We start from the raw sequence: 18,165 nt of genomic DNA on the forward strand, positions 1-18,165 counted from the left end.
ACTACTTCCAATCATCTCCTTTTCCTCCACATGCTTAGAGATGACATCCAGGATGTCATCTTTCCAGGGATGGAGGTGAGGCTGACTGGCCTGTAATTTCCTGGGTCCTCCTTCTTGCCTTTTTTGAAGACCAGAGTGACATTGGCTTTCTTAGAGTCCTCAGGCACCTCTCCAGTTCTCCATGACCTTTCAAAGATGATGGAGAGTGKCCTAGCAACAACATCTGCTAGCTCCCTCAGCACTATGGGTGCATCCCATCAGGGACCATGGATCTGTGGATGTCAGTTTTGCCTAAATAATCTCTTAATCTGATCCTCCTTGACCAAGGGAAAGTCTTCCTTTTCTCCCGACTTTCTCTCTCATCTCCAGGATTCCTGAGGGCTGGCCTTAGTAGTAAAGACTGAAGCAGAGAAGGCATTCAGCAACTCTTCCTTCTCTGTATCCTTCATCACCAGTGCTCCTACCCCATTCAGCAGCAGGCCCACATTTTCCCCAGTCTTCCTCTTGCTACCGATGTATTTGAAGAAGCCCTTCTTGTTGTCCTTGACATCCCTTGCCAGATTTAATTCCAAATGGTCCTTAGCCTTACTCATTGCATCCTTGCATACTCTGACAAGATTCCGATATTCCTCCCAAGTGGCTTGTCCCTTTTTTCCACATTCTTTATAGTTTCTTCTTTTGACTGAGTTTTGCCATGAGCTCCTTGCTCATCCATGCAAGGATCCATCCCACTCCCTTTACTGGACTACTTACTCATAGGGATGCACCGCTCTAGAGCTTGGAGGAAATGATGTTTGAATATTAATCGGCTTTCTTGGACCCCTATTCCTTAAGTGGCCCTAACCCATGGGATTCCTCCAAATAGGTCCCTTGTCGTCTGTTTTATGTGGAGTTTTATACTATTTTTCTTTCTCATGCTCTTGTTTGTCATTCAAAAATCAATAAATAACATAACTTTTCACAAGAATATAAAGGGAAGATAAAAATGGCAACACAGAAAAGAAATGGCTCCCTTCTTAATATCCGAAAAATAAAAATGTGACTAAAATACAGAGATTAATACAGTGTATGAAGAAGGTTAATCTTTTCTACTTAACCTTTCCAAAAAATGTGAATAAAATGACTCTCAAAAATAAAAGAGAACACATCTAATATGATTTGAAAAATATTACTTTTGTACATACATATTTAATTTGAGAGTTGATTGTGAATGTGTGTTTCATAGACGTCAAATTTTCAATACATCACCTGTTCGCATGTTTATTAACAGCTGCAGCTACATTAACTAAAATAAAAGTGCAAAGGCTATTGATCCCTATGTTTCAGAGTACACCATGCATTACTGAGCATGCTGAGGGTGGGAGGAGATGCCAACAAAAGAGCAGAAGGGGTGGAGAATGTTATATAACACATCCTCCAACCAAAGAAACCTTCAGCCTTCTGTTGAGTGAGAGGTAGGGATAGGAGCCAAAGAAAAAAAGAAAGAAAAAAAGAAAAAGAAAAAAAGAAAATTGAAACAGAAAGAAGAAAAATTTGAGCCGGAAATGATTCTATTTCAAAACAGCAGTAGTGTAGATGGTCGGATGAAAGCAAAGAGATGCTGAAAACAGGAAAAAATATTTTGTGACTAAGACAGTGTACTGGGACTCATGGGATTTATGTTCAAGCACAGCTTTTTCATGCGCTCCTTGAACAACCTTGAGCCTTGAGTGTCTATGCTGTTTGGTGTCCAAGTCTCCAGAAGAGCGTGACTGCCACATCTGCCATCTGTTTTTGGTACAGTAGGGCATCTAAAATAGCACTAGATCCCTATGTTTAGGCATAGCTCCCTTTATCTGGCTCTGTCTTGCTATCCACATAAAACTGGAATAGTAATGTTTGTTTTCTCTGTTTTTATTTCTGCCTTGCCTATTAGAATGGGTAACGTTTTACTGGAAGAATCAGACCATATTTGTACGGTCTTGATCTTGGATGAGCTATCCAGGCATTCTAACAACACAAATAATAAGGAGTAATGGTACTGTTAAAAATAATATCAGGGTAATAAGGCTGTGAAATGAATGCCATTTTCAGCAGGCCCTGGAGAAGGTAAGAGAAGTACAACCCTGGAGGGAATGCAAGTTGCCTCTCCTCTGTCTTCCTCTCAGTTCTGCTCCAGGTGTACTACGTTAGCTCAGCACAGTGTAATTTTTTTCATCCAAATAAACTTCTGGAAACTCAACTCCAGTCTTTTACATTGGAACATCCAGGAAGAAAACAACAGAGATATGAGTTCTAACAGAGAGGAAACGTTCAGGGAAAGGATGGAATAGGTTTTTTTTATTGTCAGGATAACTTCTTTAAGTAAAGTTCTATGTACAGAAGAGATTGCACAGGAATCATGTATGCAGGTAACAAACCACTTGGGGGATATTAACAGAATGTAACAACTGTGTTACTACAGATTTAGAAAGCAATTCCGGCTGTTTTGTCTCAAAAAGTTTCCCTAATATATCAGCCAGTACCATTAATAAAATAACAGAATAGCTTGATTATAGGTTTGTTCCATTTTAATACTTTCTRTATCGCTAAGGAAAAAGAATGACAGTCTAAAAATTCTAATAAAAAAGCAAAGAAAGCACTTGCCAATGAATCAATTTAAAAAATACTAATGAGACAGTAGAAGATGAAACTACTTAAATGATAATACAGAGATTATTATTATGTTTACCAAATAGCATAAATATGTCTGTTTCAAAAATAAAAGTCAGGCCTGTGGGAGATCACCTATAACCAAAAATAAGATATTTTGACTGTAAGAAAATGCTTCAGTTTAATTTGAAATGCACTTTACATGTTTCAAGTAACATAAAATGTGCTTCTGAATTATATAGCCATCTGTTAAACTTACATGTTGAACTTCACAACACTAAAAATACGAGCAGATGGTTAATAGCAGTGCTAGTGACTGTATATTATTTGATTATTCATAGCCTGTGACTGCATTTTGTTATGAACACACTCATCCTGCAATGGAAATTTTTACAGTTATGTCAACCAATCAAAATTTCCTGTATGTAGAAATCTGCTGTCTAGTGAAAGTCTTTATTCTTACATTGCTCTCCTGCATTTTTGGAAATGTGGATACAGGTTCCTATCCAGCCCAGCATTACTACACACTGACAGATCTCTGAATAGCAAAAACTTCTGGTCCTGGCATCTAGCATCATTTCTTCCTCAAGCTTTTGTAGGAGTTTTACTTCAGTGTCAGAGCTTTGAAAGCACCCCCTCTCCAGGAGTTTGGCTCAGAGGCAGCGCATCTGAGGGCTGTCCTCCCTCTGTGGTGGCTCAGGACAGAGTGCTCCCAGGCAGCACCACAGGAGGCTCAGCCAGGCCTTGGCCCATCACTCGACATCTGGGACTGGGGCTGCACTGGCTGTCCTGGATGCCATGCTCCCTCAGGGCGGTGGGATGGGCCCTGGCTGCCAGGCCTGGCCCTGCCAACRCCTGGAGCCCCTGCTGACACCAGTGCTCAGAGTTAGTTCTTAGCTCCCTTTCTTCTTCTGTATCATCCAAGGAGTAATGAGTCATCATTCTCCTTTTATACAAGCCTTAGAAAAACATGTATCCACTAATTATTTTAACAGGCTTTCAGATCCTTACATGGGTGATGATATGAAAATTCAAAAATTTCAAATTTTGATACAATTCAGTTCTTGGAATATTGTCATATCATTCGTAATGATTATATTTTAGTCATTGAATTCATGCCGTATCTGCTAGTATGACATTTTTCTTCAGAGCTGCTGATTCACTTGTAAAACATTTTAAACTACCTCTAATCCATTTTTCTCAACCATAAAATGTAGCTTCCTGTGAAATACAGTTCTCCTTCTGCTCTTCAACTGTTTTATAGTATTTTTTGAAAAAATTTCCTTATATCTGTAGTTGGGTAAGGGGGAACCTTAACATGATTTCCAGAATGAGGTAATCATTGTTTAAAAATAAATTTAGTACCTTAGTTTATTTTAAATAGATCAACTGTTGTGGATTCTAGAGGGCAGCATCACTGAGTTCAGTTTATTGAAGCAGAAATGACAGAACATCAATTAGCTTTTCCAMTACGTGTCATATGAAAGAATGCTATTGTGCAAGGCCAAAGAGAACTTATTTTAGTATCAGCTATATCGCTCACTCATAATCTGTTCACAAAGAAAAGAAAAATAAATCCTTTTCTGTAAGCAGGTAGCACTCACATATATTTTCCGTATATTTACCTGCCCATAAACCTCAGAAGGACTGCAATATGCAGTGCAGGCAACCTCACATCTTAAAAAGTAGTGGTGAGACATCCAAAATAATGTAACATTATTCATTGATTTTCAATCCATTCCGTAAATCTCCAGTCTGTGTCTGACAACTTAAAAAGCTACAAACTCTCCAACATTTGTAGCAAGGCAGTGAAATTTGGCTTTTACTTCTGAAATTCTTTCTAGGGGGTGCAGCCATGATCTGAGCCTCACTGTGGTCAGCACTTCTGCGCACCCAAAGCAAGAGACAGAATTCCCCCTCAAGTAGTTACAGGGGAGTAGAAAATGGAACAGTGAGTGTATGATGGTGGGAACTAAAGCTCATCACACTCACATCATGACATCAAAACTCACATCAGAGCTCTTTTAAATGAGAATGGCTATCATTCTTGAAAACCCAGACCACAGACAGTTACAAAATATATGCTCTGCTGAAATATGTTCTATTATTTATGTGCTGGAAGGAAATAGGTAGGCATTCAGGTTTGAAATGTTTATTCCTGGCTCAGGAAGTGTCGGTCTGGTTGTTTCACACACCATAAGCAGTTCTTAACTGGTTCACCTCCAGGGGCTCAGTCTCATCATCATTCTGAAGGTAAACACCTGAGCTGCTGCTATTTGGGCTAAAGACCAGATTTTCTATCCTTGATGCAGCAGCAGTTACAAACCTTTCTGTGTAGTCCAAGTCATAGAAGGTGCCGTAGCTATGATAAATCAATGTAGCTTACGGAACTATTCAACTTAGTGTTTTCTGAGAAACTGTGTGGCGAAAAGGGATGTGGTTTGCCTCTGCCAGGCCTGAGAGTTTCCAGCTCTACCAGAAGCGACTGCAGAACTTAATTACATTATCTGCTAAGCAAGAGACCAGTTCCCACAGATAAAAAGTTTTGCCTCCTAAGGAGTGCCAAAACACTAACATCAGTTGGCAGAAGAGCTGGAGATAGAACCAATAATTTCAAGGTTGCAGCTGTGTATACTAGTCTGCCAGTTAATCTCTTGTCTCTTCATCTTTCTATCCACTAACCTTCTGAAAAAGAAGGGAGGGAAGGACTATTTCATGAGAATGCTCATGTGTATTTGGAGCCAAAGTCCTGCTTCTTGTGATAAATTTATAAGAAAATACATAACATTAACCACAGACTATGCTGAATTAGATTAGGGAAATATTACATTGCTGAAGAGAGTCTTCTAGTCCTTACAAAATCCATTGTACTGGCAGTAAAATTATCTCATTTCACAAAAACAATTACATAAACCAGAAAAAAAGACATTTTTTATAATCTCATTTTTTAAAGGGGAAGCAATAAATGCTTTGTTACTGCTGGTCCCTAATCTGAGAAGACATTAGAATTTAACATTTCAGAGAGTAGGAGTTTCTGAAAAAAAATATGCCACAGTCCTGCCACATGACAACCTTGCCAAACTGAGATTTTAGCTAAACCTGTTATTTTAGTCTCTTTTGTCTTAGTTTTCTTTATCTGGAGACATTTGCAAAAATGTGAGGTAATACTGGTGCAAATTATCCGGTGTGGGAAAGGGAAAGAGAATGGTTGCTTTTGGTGGAAAATGATGGCTGTTTAATCAAGGCCTGAAATCTATAGTAAAGCAAATATAGGAATTCCCATGTCTTGGTGGTCAGTTATGAAGGTCGAGTTGACTAGGGAGAGAGTTTATGCAGAGAAGAAGTGAAGGGTAATTTTTAGAAAGGCTTCTTCATTTATGGCTCTATGATACTATGCCAGTGAAGTAGGACAGGGCAAGGAGAGAAAAGTAAATCATGAACATGCCTATTGCTAGTGGTAGTGCAGAGCTGGAAATTTTATGAACACAAACATTGAATTCCTCTCCAGAGGCTTCACAGTTCAAACTGAATATAATAATGATACAGCTTCTGCAAGGATACACAAGGTTTATCCTCCAGTACTGAACTCTCCTGAATGTGGTTGTTTTAAGAGCTGAATCACAGTTCTTTTCTCAGAGGGACCACATGGATTATATGCGGAGGTATAATTGTTTCTATCCATTTAGATAATTTGCATGCTATCATTTTTCCATTTGGAGGTCACTGCTGAAGAAAGTGGCTATCTCCACTGCTCTTTCTGCTTTGTGAATACTTACTACAGATTCAGTGAATGGACTCTGCAAATGTGAAGAAAGAATTTGGACTTTCATTACTTTATGTGAAACTAAGACTAAATAAAGCAAAATGGACCTCGGTTGCTGTGTCTTTTTTACAGAAATATTCTCTGAGGAAGAGTTTCACAAGCTATGCCAATGATCTGATGAGAAAATTTTGTCATTGTAACTTTAATGACTGCAGTGTTCTTGCATTTTAAAATTAGTATTATCAGTGCAGTAACACTTGGAGCTGGCATGTGGTGAAAGTTGCTGTCCTTCATCAAACTTTCTTTATTCACACACTCACAGCACCACAGCTACCCAAAGAGTGAAGCACAGATCCACTGATACCTGGTTTCTTTCCCTGCACACTTTTCTTTTCACTAAGAAAGTGCATGCTAGGTATGAGGGTTCTTGCTAGCAGATAGAGCTTTGAGGATGTCCACAAGGTTACTGTGGTTACTACAAAGAGAAATTGGGCAAAATATGTTAGAGATCTGCAGAACTAGTGTTTCATTAGCTGCTCCTCCCTAGTGACCTGTGCACTGTCCAACATGAACCTGAACACCAAATGGCATAAAATTTCCTGCAAGAGATAAATGTGTGTTAAGCACATACATGAGCATTTTAAAACAGTTGTAGGAAAATGATAGACTGCAGGTTAGTCCTGCAACCAATCTGAATGTTCCCTGACTGCCTAAAGAGGCAAAATGAAACATGAGTAGGTGATACTGCACATTTTGGAGGCTGTGGGGCAGGAGTGGCTTCAGATCCAGTCACAGACATGTCAGTGAGAAATTTAAGAAGGGTGCTCTGCTGAGATCTATGTCCTCTGGATGCAGACTCGTTCAGTGGCAGATTCCTGTCATCACATTGTTCTGAGACAACACATAGAGCTTGCGGATATGCCACATGTAAGAAACCTGTGCCCTCCTGGARCAGCATCTGGAAGTCAAGCAGGATATATAAAGGCATTCAAAATGGCATCAAATACCTATGTGCATTCAACTAATCAAGCTCTGAAACTTGCATCTTTAGAGAAACAGGAATGAAACAGTTTGATGTATTTGAGATGCATCTCAGACCCTAAATTCTCTAGATTTCTTCAGAACTAATGCATTATCGTTCCCATTTGTGTCCTGGCAAAGTTCTTCTTCTCATTGTCATTTAGCATTCTGGAGTGGTGATGGTAGAGAAGGGACAATTGAGAAACGGGTGAAGTGGTCCTGCATACAACTTTAAAATGATCTTAGAATAAAACTATTGCTAATAATGATGTATTATTAGTGAACTTGACCCTTGTTCTCCTGGTAACAAACACGTCTCTCTGGAACAATTGCTTGAAACACTGAGAAATTACCTTCTTCTGTACATTTGATTACTAATTTCTTACCAGAACAATTAAAAGCAAGTCACTTATCTTCCAGTCTTAATGTTATAATTTAATTTCTACTGCTAAAGTGAATCTGGCTTCTGCTTTGTATATTTGATGTGCAGCTATGGTAGGAAACTACAAATAGCAGCACAGTGTCTTTAAGAGCTGTACTGCCAAGAGTAAAAGGACCCTGCACAGCAGCTATTCTGAGGGAGCCATCTTAACTGTCTAGAAGGGTACAGGTTAGAAGATGCAGAATCAACCAGGAAAGTCTTTTTTTTTCCCCCCCCTCATTTTTCCATTCTAGGAAAGAAAGTGACTTTTGGCCAATATACACACAAAAAAATAAATACTCTTTCTCACTACTTTTAAAGGTGGCCATAGACTGTTCTAGGTATGCTATGTAYTAATGCATGTAAGAGGCAGTAAGGAATGATTGTAACATATATTGCTATTCATTTTTTTACCTGCTGTAGTAGATGAGAGATACTTACAAAGCAATAAATTTGTAGGATGCCTTAGGATTAACTAAAAGGAATTTTTTCGTCATCTAAAATAAGGATGGATACACCGCATTTATCTAGCTGAAGAATGTTATACACTCAAAGAGAGGAAGAAAAGCATTTTTAAGCTGTGCATATTAGAAACTAATTCCTATCCTTTATTGAAATTGCCTGTATGAATATGCATAGAAGACTSTGTTTGTCTTCAGGTGAAGTATGGCAGCTTTTATAAAGCTTACTTGACTTTCTGTGAGCTTTTCAAATTCTTCATGTTCCATAGCCCCCATCCCCTTTCAACTGGATGCTTGAAGCACAGCAGTACTTGAAAGATAAGCCTGGACACTGAATTAAAAATCAGAACAAAGATATTTCAACATGTTAATTTAAATTTCAGCCCTTTATCTGTTTTCTTCTTATAGATGCTACACCTAACAGCATTGATTCTTTCATGATTGATCTGCTTTTGTTTATTTGTAATAAACATTCCTTGCTCTGTCTTGATAATATTGCAATGAATCTTTTGGCGAATGGATTGAGATGGATGATTTGCTTCAGAGTAAATTGCAATACCCAGCCATTTTTATCTTTTTATATCTGGGTCATATTCACCTGAATCACAGTAGAAATGAATTGTATCATAATTAATAAAAATGTTCCCCTGAGATGTAAACTCAATTTGCAATGATTGACAGTTACAACATCTAATACAGCTATGAGAAGTTACTAGCTAACCTTAATTAGCACTTCTAAACTCTAGACTATGGGAACTAAGTTGACTAGAACAGTTAACAAATCCCTCTTTATATAGGTACCTCATTTTTTTCATTTCCATATGTATTCACTGCCAACTTTGATAACGAAATGAATACTATTGTGCATACATTCTTATAAGACTGCACATCCTCATGACTTTTTATCAAATCTAATGTTCTGTTTTGAATAAACATTATGAAAATTGCAGCATAAAAATCTCTAATGGATTCCAGGGCAAGCATATGAACAGAAGCCAATGGTATCCTCAAATATTCATAGAAGTGTAGGGTTCAACAAATCTGAGCAGATCATAGGTCTAAATGCTGAGATAACTTGCCTCTGGCAATGGTCTTCAATGATTTTTCAAAGAAAGTATATTTGGCTTATTTCTACACTTTGTCAAGCCTACTTGGMTAAAAATATCTGTTCAGATATTAGTCACATAGGTAATCTGCCTGTGCCCTAAAGCACTAGATTTGCCTTCCTAGGTCATTTTAATGAGAGTTTGCTCTTCTCACTGCCCTCTTCCACACTCCTTTAATCTAATCTTTGATATTTAGGAGAAAAGTCAGTCCACAAAATGAGATTCTTTAGCTAAGAGTTTCTGTATGATTCTCCTCTATTTATTTATTTAATTTTCATTAATACATTGGTTTTGCAAGAGGACATGTAAAATTCTAGTGACACAGAACTTAATTACTGCATTTGTTTCTGAAGAGATCTTAATTGCAGCTGCTGTATCACTGCTATTACTGCCTTAACTAATAGCTGATAGCAGTCATATTCCAGGTTAATAGCCTGCAGCTGCACTACCAAGAAATCTGCAGTACTGAAATACGTCTACCTAAATATACTAAATATAGCTAATAGAGCTATTCAATAATGGTGAGTATTTGCAACAGATGTTGACATTAATCTCAAGTATCAGTCCATTTTACTCTACCTGAGTTTATTGTATTTGCATCTAGTCTGAAAAACAAATCAGATGAGGAAACAGCATGTTGGTTAAGTAAATCTTTCAAGCTGAGGAATTTCTGAGGAAGAGAGAGTGGTGTTCAAACTGATGAATTACAGGTGGTCTCAACCATCACGATGATCTTCACTTGAGATACTTTTACACTCACTGTGCCTATAGACTTTTGAAGACATTTTCATCATTTGTTTGAAGGAAAAAAAATCACAAATCCCATCTTTGCTTCAAAAATATTTTCAGATTTTTAACAGGAACAAATTAGGAATTTCTGACTCATATTTAGATGAATTACTGACATGWATGATCAAGTGTTCAGAAATATGTTATGCTCAGAACTTGTAGAATGCTGTATATTCTGTCTGCATTTCCTTTTCTATCAAACCTGATAGCCAGATACATCCATGTATACCTGCTCACCTGTCAGGAAGGAGCATACCGTAAGAACTACATGGAATTAAAGAACTGTCCTCCTCTGTGTAGCATACTCCTGTTGCTCAGCTGAAACAGGTTTTTTTTACAGTCCTTTGCTTGTGAATTCACAATTCACTATTATATAAACAAATGTGGACTTTGCTGCAGAAACCATAGTGCATAGCCACACTAATATAGATGATGAACCTAGTAAATGTCTCTTGCTAATCAGAAAGGGGCTCAGAAAAAGTACAAGAAGCTGAACAGAATTTTCAAAATTAACTCCTATACCCACTGGAACTGTCTTTAATGTGCTTTTTTGGTTTAACTAGAGGGGTTATAGCATTTTGGTTTTGCATATTTGTATGTTAGAATGTCTTTTGTGGAAGAATCACCACGATTTTATTGTTTATACAGGCACTTTGAAATCTAGAACAGCTGTTCTATGTAGCAGTGTATCCAGAAACTGTGTTACTGAGATGAAAACATAACAGTGGTGGAAAGGTGCCAAAGAATGGTACTGAGTTAAGAAAGAATGAGAAAAGAATGGAAAGAATAGGATGGATGTTGGCTATGGAGTGGTGCTGAGGCATTCTTCACACCTATTCACAATGGTCCTAAATGAGTCCTTGCCACTCAGAAGTCCCATAGTTCTGAATGTCAGAGTTGATGTTGATCCATACGCAAGCACAAGAGCCTTGTTACTGCAAACCTCTCTGCAAGTGTTCTGTTGAGTCTAACAAACTTCATGGCTCACTGCTTCCCCACGCCCCTGCTCACCTACCTACTGCATGCACAGCCTGTCCAGAGACTAGAATTATCTGTAGGTCCCCGGGAGAAGTAACTCAGGCCAGCAGCAGGCAGGCAGACACTGACCTCACCCACCACACAGTTTCCACTCCATAGTGGGAAAAATAAGTGTGAAATGAAAGTAAGAGGGGCACTGCACCATTAATATTGCTTGTGTTCTGTTTTTGTTTTTCACAGGTTACACTTTATTATTTTGAAAGCACAACTCATCAGTGTTTGCAACCCATTGATCTGATTGCCTTTTTTATTCTCCTCCAAGCATTATTGCAAGTCACACAAACGTATGATTGCTGTCCATCTACAATTATGCCAAAATACTTTGTTAAAATGGCATTATTGTCTTTGGAGGGTGTTGGAAAACTGCAACTACTACAAGAGTCGATTATGTGGCATGCTATATACTCACACAAGCAAGCATGGAGACTAACACAGTATATGTGATTTTATTCAAGAAGGGATTAGCATTCTGATTGCCTGAGAAGGTCTGAAATGCAGCAGAGAGTAAAAGATATCAAGAGTATCATTTTCCAGGACAAAGCACATACATTTGAAATAGATTATTCATTAAAATCATTATACCTGGCATAGAAATGAGAACATATGGCATTGCTAATTTCCCCAAAATCCTACTCTAATATTATTTATATGAGTACTTTCTGGTAGTACAAATTAGTCTGCCGATTTCCAGAACCTTCACCATATGGAAATAGTCACTTACAACTTTACAGATGTTGCACAGAACGCAGATGAAGGCCACATACAAAAAGAATGTTTGCAATATTTACATCCCAGGTACTTTGGAAACAGTTCTATCTTCTTTAATCTTCAAAATGTGTACTTTGCTATGGCTGTGTAGCTGCTGAGAGTATAATTACACTTTCCATACATTCCACATTGTTACAGCAAGATTTTGTAATCTATGGTAGCAGAGAACAGGAATACAATGCAACATATTATTCCAAAGATTTTATCCCACAGAATACAGGCACTTACATCCTGTTGCAACAAAGTGAGAAGAAAAAAGGCCACAGATTACCTAAGCATATATTTGTCTTGTCTCTTCATCATCTTGGTGGCATTTTCTTTACCATTTTATATGARAACTGATGAACTACAGAACCAGAGTGTATTCTTAGTCCCATTCAAGAGGTCAGACAACGGCCACAGGTGTCCTATCATGTCCCGAGTGCAGTATGAAAACCCCATTCTCCCCACAACAGTTTTTATCAGCATATTTGATGTGCCCACAGTGTGCAGGTAAATGACCCTTGTCCTATCTCTATGAACCTCCATCACCACCAGACAACTGATTGACTTACTACCGCCAAGCAACTAAGTAAGCATTGTTAGATGAGCTGTTAGTGTGCAGACAACTGTAGTAGCTTAATGTCCTAGGAGGTATAGAATCAGATGATTAAATTTCAGTACTGTTAAAAATTACCTTTAAGAATTTCAGAAGAATGGATGGCATATCAGAAAACAGGAAACATAAGTTTTAAGAGGAAGGGAAGAAAATGCAACTGGAAACAGAAGTAGTGGAACAAATAGCTAGACAGACTACTTGGAGAAAGTAAAAAAAAACAACATGGCTTTTTTTTCTGAGAATAGATCATATCAAAATAATCCACTTTCCTTCTATGATGGTTAACAGACACAGCAGACAAAGGAAAAGCAATTGCTATCTTATTTCTTGGCTTTAGAAAGCCTTTTGATGCTGTTGTTCATGACTTTCTCCTTAGCAAATTAGAAAACATGATGTAGATGCATCCAGAAGAGAACAGACAAAGCTTGTGTTGGAAAAGTCATTCTCAGAGAAAGAGGGATTACTAATGGTTCACAGTCAATATGAAAGTGTGTATTGAATGGGTTCAATTATCTTTGATTGAGTATCTAGAGATATTCAAATGATATTCCACGGCAATCTACTGCAGAGTAGATCCTTGGGAAATCTTTCTTGGATATTAAGTGTCTGGCAAGATGGTAGTACTTCCATTAACAGAGCTCTTAAAGAGCAGACTAGAGAAAACGTATGTTGAGAACCCAACAGGTAAGAAATTGGGCATGATAACCCCTCTTAGCATCCATTTTAACTGTTTGCTTTGGTACTCGAGGACTTGGGCAAGTGCATCTCAAAACATCTCAAAAGTTCATTTAGCTTAATATCTCATCTGCAACAGTGACCAGTAGTGATTCCTAAATACAGTACGTAAGAAACAGGACAAATATACACCATTGCAAACCCTCAATATATGTCTCTGTTTCAGTTTTTCAACTTCTATTATCTGTTTAAGGCCTGTTTAAGGCTTTCTCAGTTTGGAAATGACAGTTAGAGCTCTTAGCTCCTAATAAATCAATACATTTTCCAAGTTTCTTTTCAATCTGTATGTGGTTTTGGCATCATGCCGTGCAGTTAATGACATTTGCAGTTTAGTACTGTGTGAAAAAAATATTTCTTTTTGTTTCATTTTAATCCTATTACCTGATGCTTTTACTGACGCAATTTAATCTTTGTAAGAAACAATAAATAATAGAGTTATGACTTACCTCAGGCAGAGATTCTGGAGCTACTGCTACAGCTACATCTGCAAGGAGAAGCAACCCCTTTCATTGTGTGTTTTCAGTCTTTCAAGAAACATAAGTACACACGTGATGGCAAATGCCATCAATCAGCTAAATTTGTGTGTCATCTTCCAACTTCATTTTTGCATTTCTTACTCTTCTGTCTCACAAATGAAAGTCTCTCTTTTTCTGAGTGGCATCCCTACAACATAAGTATTTGCTCTCTAGCCTAGAGCAGCCCGTCTAATGAATCCATGAGTAGCAAGAAGGTTCAGTTGCTCATTGTCTCTTCCAGAGTAGGAATTAGGGAATATTGAATGAAATTGGTGGGAAACAATATGAGAGCAGACAAAAGGAAGTGGTTCTTTGTAGAGAATTGGCTGCCTGAGCATGGATATCAGGCCGTGCAAATGAGCAATCCCGACTTGCTGATATGGAGTAACCTTGGAGACATCTTGAAGGACAAGTAATGAGGGAGTAAGAATGAATGCTGTGTAAAAACAGGATGAAGGGGTTGGCGAGACGGGACAGTGAATATGTGGATAGCCAATAGCACAGAGCTTTGCGGCGTGAACTATAGTAGTAAGCCAATTAGATATAGCCAGCTGGATGCTTGAGCGTGTGAACAGCATACGATGGTATATAAGCAGGTTAAGTTGCTGAAATAAACGGATCATATTGCTAGCTCATATTGGGTCGTCTTATGATTCCGCAAGCCCGCCTCCGACAGTTCTTCACACCCATAAGTATTTATGCTGGCTATGGAACCCCTTACCACAGGATTTTGTGGATGTTAAAGCTTTTACACTGGTTCTAGAGGTGATGAGGTTTTTTCATGGAAGAAAAATTAATTGAAGAATCCATTACATAATACACAGAAGCCACATTTGGCTCTGGGGATCCCTGACTCATAAATGATTAGTGGCTGAAAGTGGTACTGAAGGTGTCATACAGGCTTGTCTGGTTCTTATATTCTTCCCATAGCATCTGCTTTTGATCATTAGTAGACAGGGGCTATGGGGCTAGGTGGACTTTTCGTCTGATCCCTCATGGCTGTTCCTGTTTCTGCAAATTGATACAAAAGCAAAGAATGAAGTAGCATGAGAATAAATTTACTAAATAATCTAACAAACCTAAGCTCATTAAAAAAATCAAGATAAGGCAGTATTTCTCTTTATTTATAACACACTGAAGAAATGAATGAAAAAAGTTATACAGAGCAAATGTAAATGTGATGGACATTAAGAAAAACTGCAGCTGTTCAGGTTAGTTTATTGCAAGTGCAAACTATAGCCTCAGTTTAATAGCAAGTCTTAAGATCAATCATGTACATCGTATCACTGGTTCCTAATCAAGAATGGTGTAAACTTTACTGTATGGTTGATTGGCAGTTACATTCTTGGTGTTCCAGTTTTATGGCTTTTCTACCAATAATTCACTTATGAAGGTTCTGTACTTTATAAAGAAATTAGTCTGATGGGTATGTGAATGGATAAGTAAATAGCTAAAGTAGTACTATTCTTCATTCTAAAATTAACATATTGCTATTGCTACAGCTTGTAGATCTTCCTGAAATAGTGAGAGAACCACAAGCAATAATTCAGTCCATAATAGCTTATTCCTGTCTCTGTTTCCTCAGAAATATTGTGTGGTTGTTTCCTAAATGATTCCAGGGGCTTATGAACCCTTGCCTGGAGTGTATTTCACAATGCAGATGTTTAGAACAGCCTAAGAGCACTCTTCAGAGTGCTCAGAATTTCYTTTCTTAAATTAATGTTTATACCCCTTTATGATTCTTCCTCACAGAGCAGGAAGCCACTTGGGCCAAAGTTTGGATATCTTCTTATTGAGCTGTAGATTTGACYGGAGATCTAGCAAGCACCCCTTCCCAGGGCCACTTCCTGGGGTAGGATCAGTGGTATGGTACAGCATTGCCCTGAGAAGTGCTTGTGCTCAGTGGCTGTGCAGTCCTTGGGAATAACAAAGCTGTAGAGCACCCTCACTATTCCTTGAACTTCAAATAAACAACATCAAAAGCCATGGTCTGGTATTAGAATTACCCATTCAGCCACATACAGGCCATGCTGGTTATTAATGAAATCTTCTTGTGTGAGCTCTGGTAACTAGTGAGTTCAGAAATCCCAACTTGAGTATTTAGTACTTTGAGGCTGGAGGTGCCTGTTCTTTTCTGAGTTCACAGAAGTGGAAAGAACCTTGATTTGTGCACCTGAGGAGCTATGGTTCCAGCCAACGCAGTCCCTGGAAGCATGGGTTGCATGAGCAAGCAGCAGTGCCTTCCTCCCCAAAGAGCATGGGCTATGGACAACAGGATGCCTCCTCCATCAAACTTTCCTGTCTAGCTGGGGCAGTGCTAGCAAGCATTCGGTATTCAGTCAATGGGAATAACAAAGCCTGAAGTGCTTAAATCTCCATGTCCCACAGAGGAGCCAGTATGTTCTGTAATCATAGGTATGCACAGAACAGCTGCGCAGCCAGATCATGGTAGCTCTGCTACATATTTATGTTCTCTCAAGGCAAGCACTCCAAGTTTTCAGCCATAGCATAAAGCTGTAGACATAAGATGCGACAAGGGAAGATGGCACTCTTTGAACACCCACACCCTGCTACCAGGCAATCCCCCAAACTCTTGGCCCTTTCATTTCTCCCACGCCCTTAGGCATCGTGGTTTTGTGGAAGGGCCCCTTGTATGTAGAAGTGCTTTCCCTCTGCACCTGTAACATGGCTGCTTTGAGTGCTGTAAATCCTGCTTCATTAGATGGACACCTAACTTTTAGGCATTACACCACTGAGTTTCACAACACTATGTACTTTAGCCTAGCAGCCTGAAATCATTAAAAAGACATTACATTATCTGAATGGTTTTGGATCAGCTCTCCCTGTTAATCATCATCTGACTAAACCAGGACTACCCATGTAAGAGTGTGCAGGATCTGCATTATGCAGCTCCTGCAACACTGACCCTTTGAAGTTTGCTATTGTCAAATATTGTTCCCAGCCAACATGAAATAACTCAGTGAGAAAAGAATGGATGAATGCCAGCTGACATAAGCATAAAGTATCAATGATTTTTTTATTCTAGTCCTTGAACCATGAGTTAATTAGAAAAAGATGTGTAAGACTGGTGACAATGGGGAAGATGCAGTCTGCTGGGCTATTCTGTAAACCGATAGAATCTACACAGAATTAATACATGTGCCTTCATTTAATCTTATAATTGCCAAAAGCAGTTCACAGTCTCTCTCCTGTTCCCTCCAGTTCTCCATCCCAAATCCATGGGTTGCAAAATCTTTACTGACATGTTTTCTGTATTACCAATCACAGAAAGGCTGAAGAATCTTCATGTTGTGACTAGCAATATCATCTCATATTACACCAAAGGTACATTTATTAATGTTACAGTAATGTTGTAATGTCAGATTACATCCTAACTTAACTAACAACCTTTGTATGGTGAAGATCAAGTTCTTCCCATTTGGTACATTTATATGAAGGGAATTGAGTGCAAAAGCTATTATTCTGACCGGACAGCATTTTACAGAGGCATCAATGACTAAGGCAAGCTTGCTCTGTATTATCAACTCTACACTCACAACTCTTTTCACAAGGCAAGTTCCCTCCCAATTGTAGCAATACTAGAAATTAGTGTAGAAATGAAAATCAAATGCTTTTACCAGGCATCTAAGTCTAAACTGAGCAGAATAAGGTAGAATCTAGGAAAACTTGCAGCAAAACTTTATATGCCTGATAAAATTTAAAAGTTTCATTTCTCTGCTCTTGTTTTACTCCTCTTAATCATATCACTGAAACGAGTCTTGTCATGTTTTCGCGGAAGCTGTTTTATGAAGCCCCTGTATCACTGACCCTTTGTAATCTGGTATTTTCAAATATTGTTACTGACCTGCATAAAAGAACTGACTTGAGGCCTATTAAAATATAGGATTAGATCTGCTTCTTTATCCTAGTCCAACTAATGCAACGCTACTTTTTAACTTAAAAAAAAAAAAGATCTTAAGCTCTTCTATATCCTTCATCATCTCTTCAAGGTGTATGAGCTACTGTCACCTTCTCCTTCAAGTACTGCTTCTATAGCTTGATCCACAAGTATTTCCTCTCTCCAGCACTTCTCTATCCATCTTTGCCCTGAAACAAAAGTCACCTGCTGAAATGAGACAGTAGCCAAGTGCACACAGTAGGTGCTGTCTTGGCTTTCTAACTAGGTCATTCTGGGCTGAAATCCTCAGCTAACACAGAGATGAAAGAATATGAAAGATACTAGTCCTTGAAAACTGTCATCCCTGGTTTAAATGCAGTTTGGTAGCCGCTTTGATCAGTAGTTATCCCTCCTCATATCAC

Source organism: Rhea americana, unplaced genomic scaffold (genome assembly GCF_003343005.1).
Source record: "Rhea americana isolate MKP2758 unplaced genomic scaffold, rheAme1 scaffold_285, whole genome shotgun sequence".
Taxonomy (NCBI): domain Eukaryota; kingdom Metazoa; phylum Chordata; class Aves; order Rheiformes; family Rheidae; genus Rhea; species Rhea americana.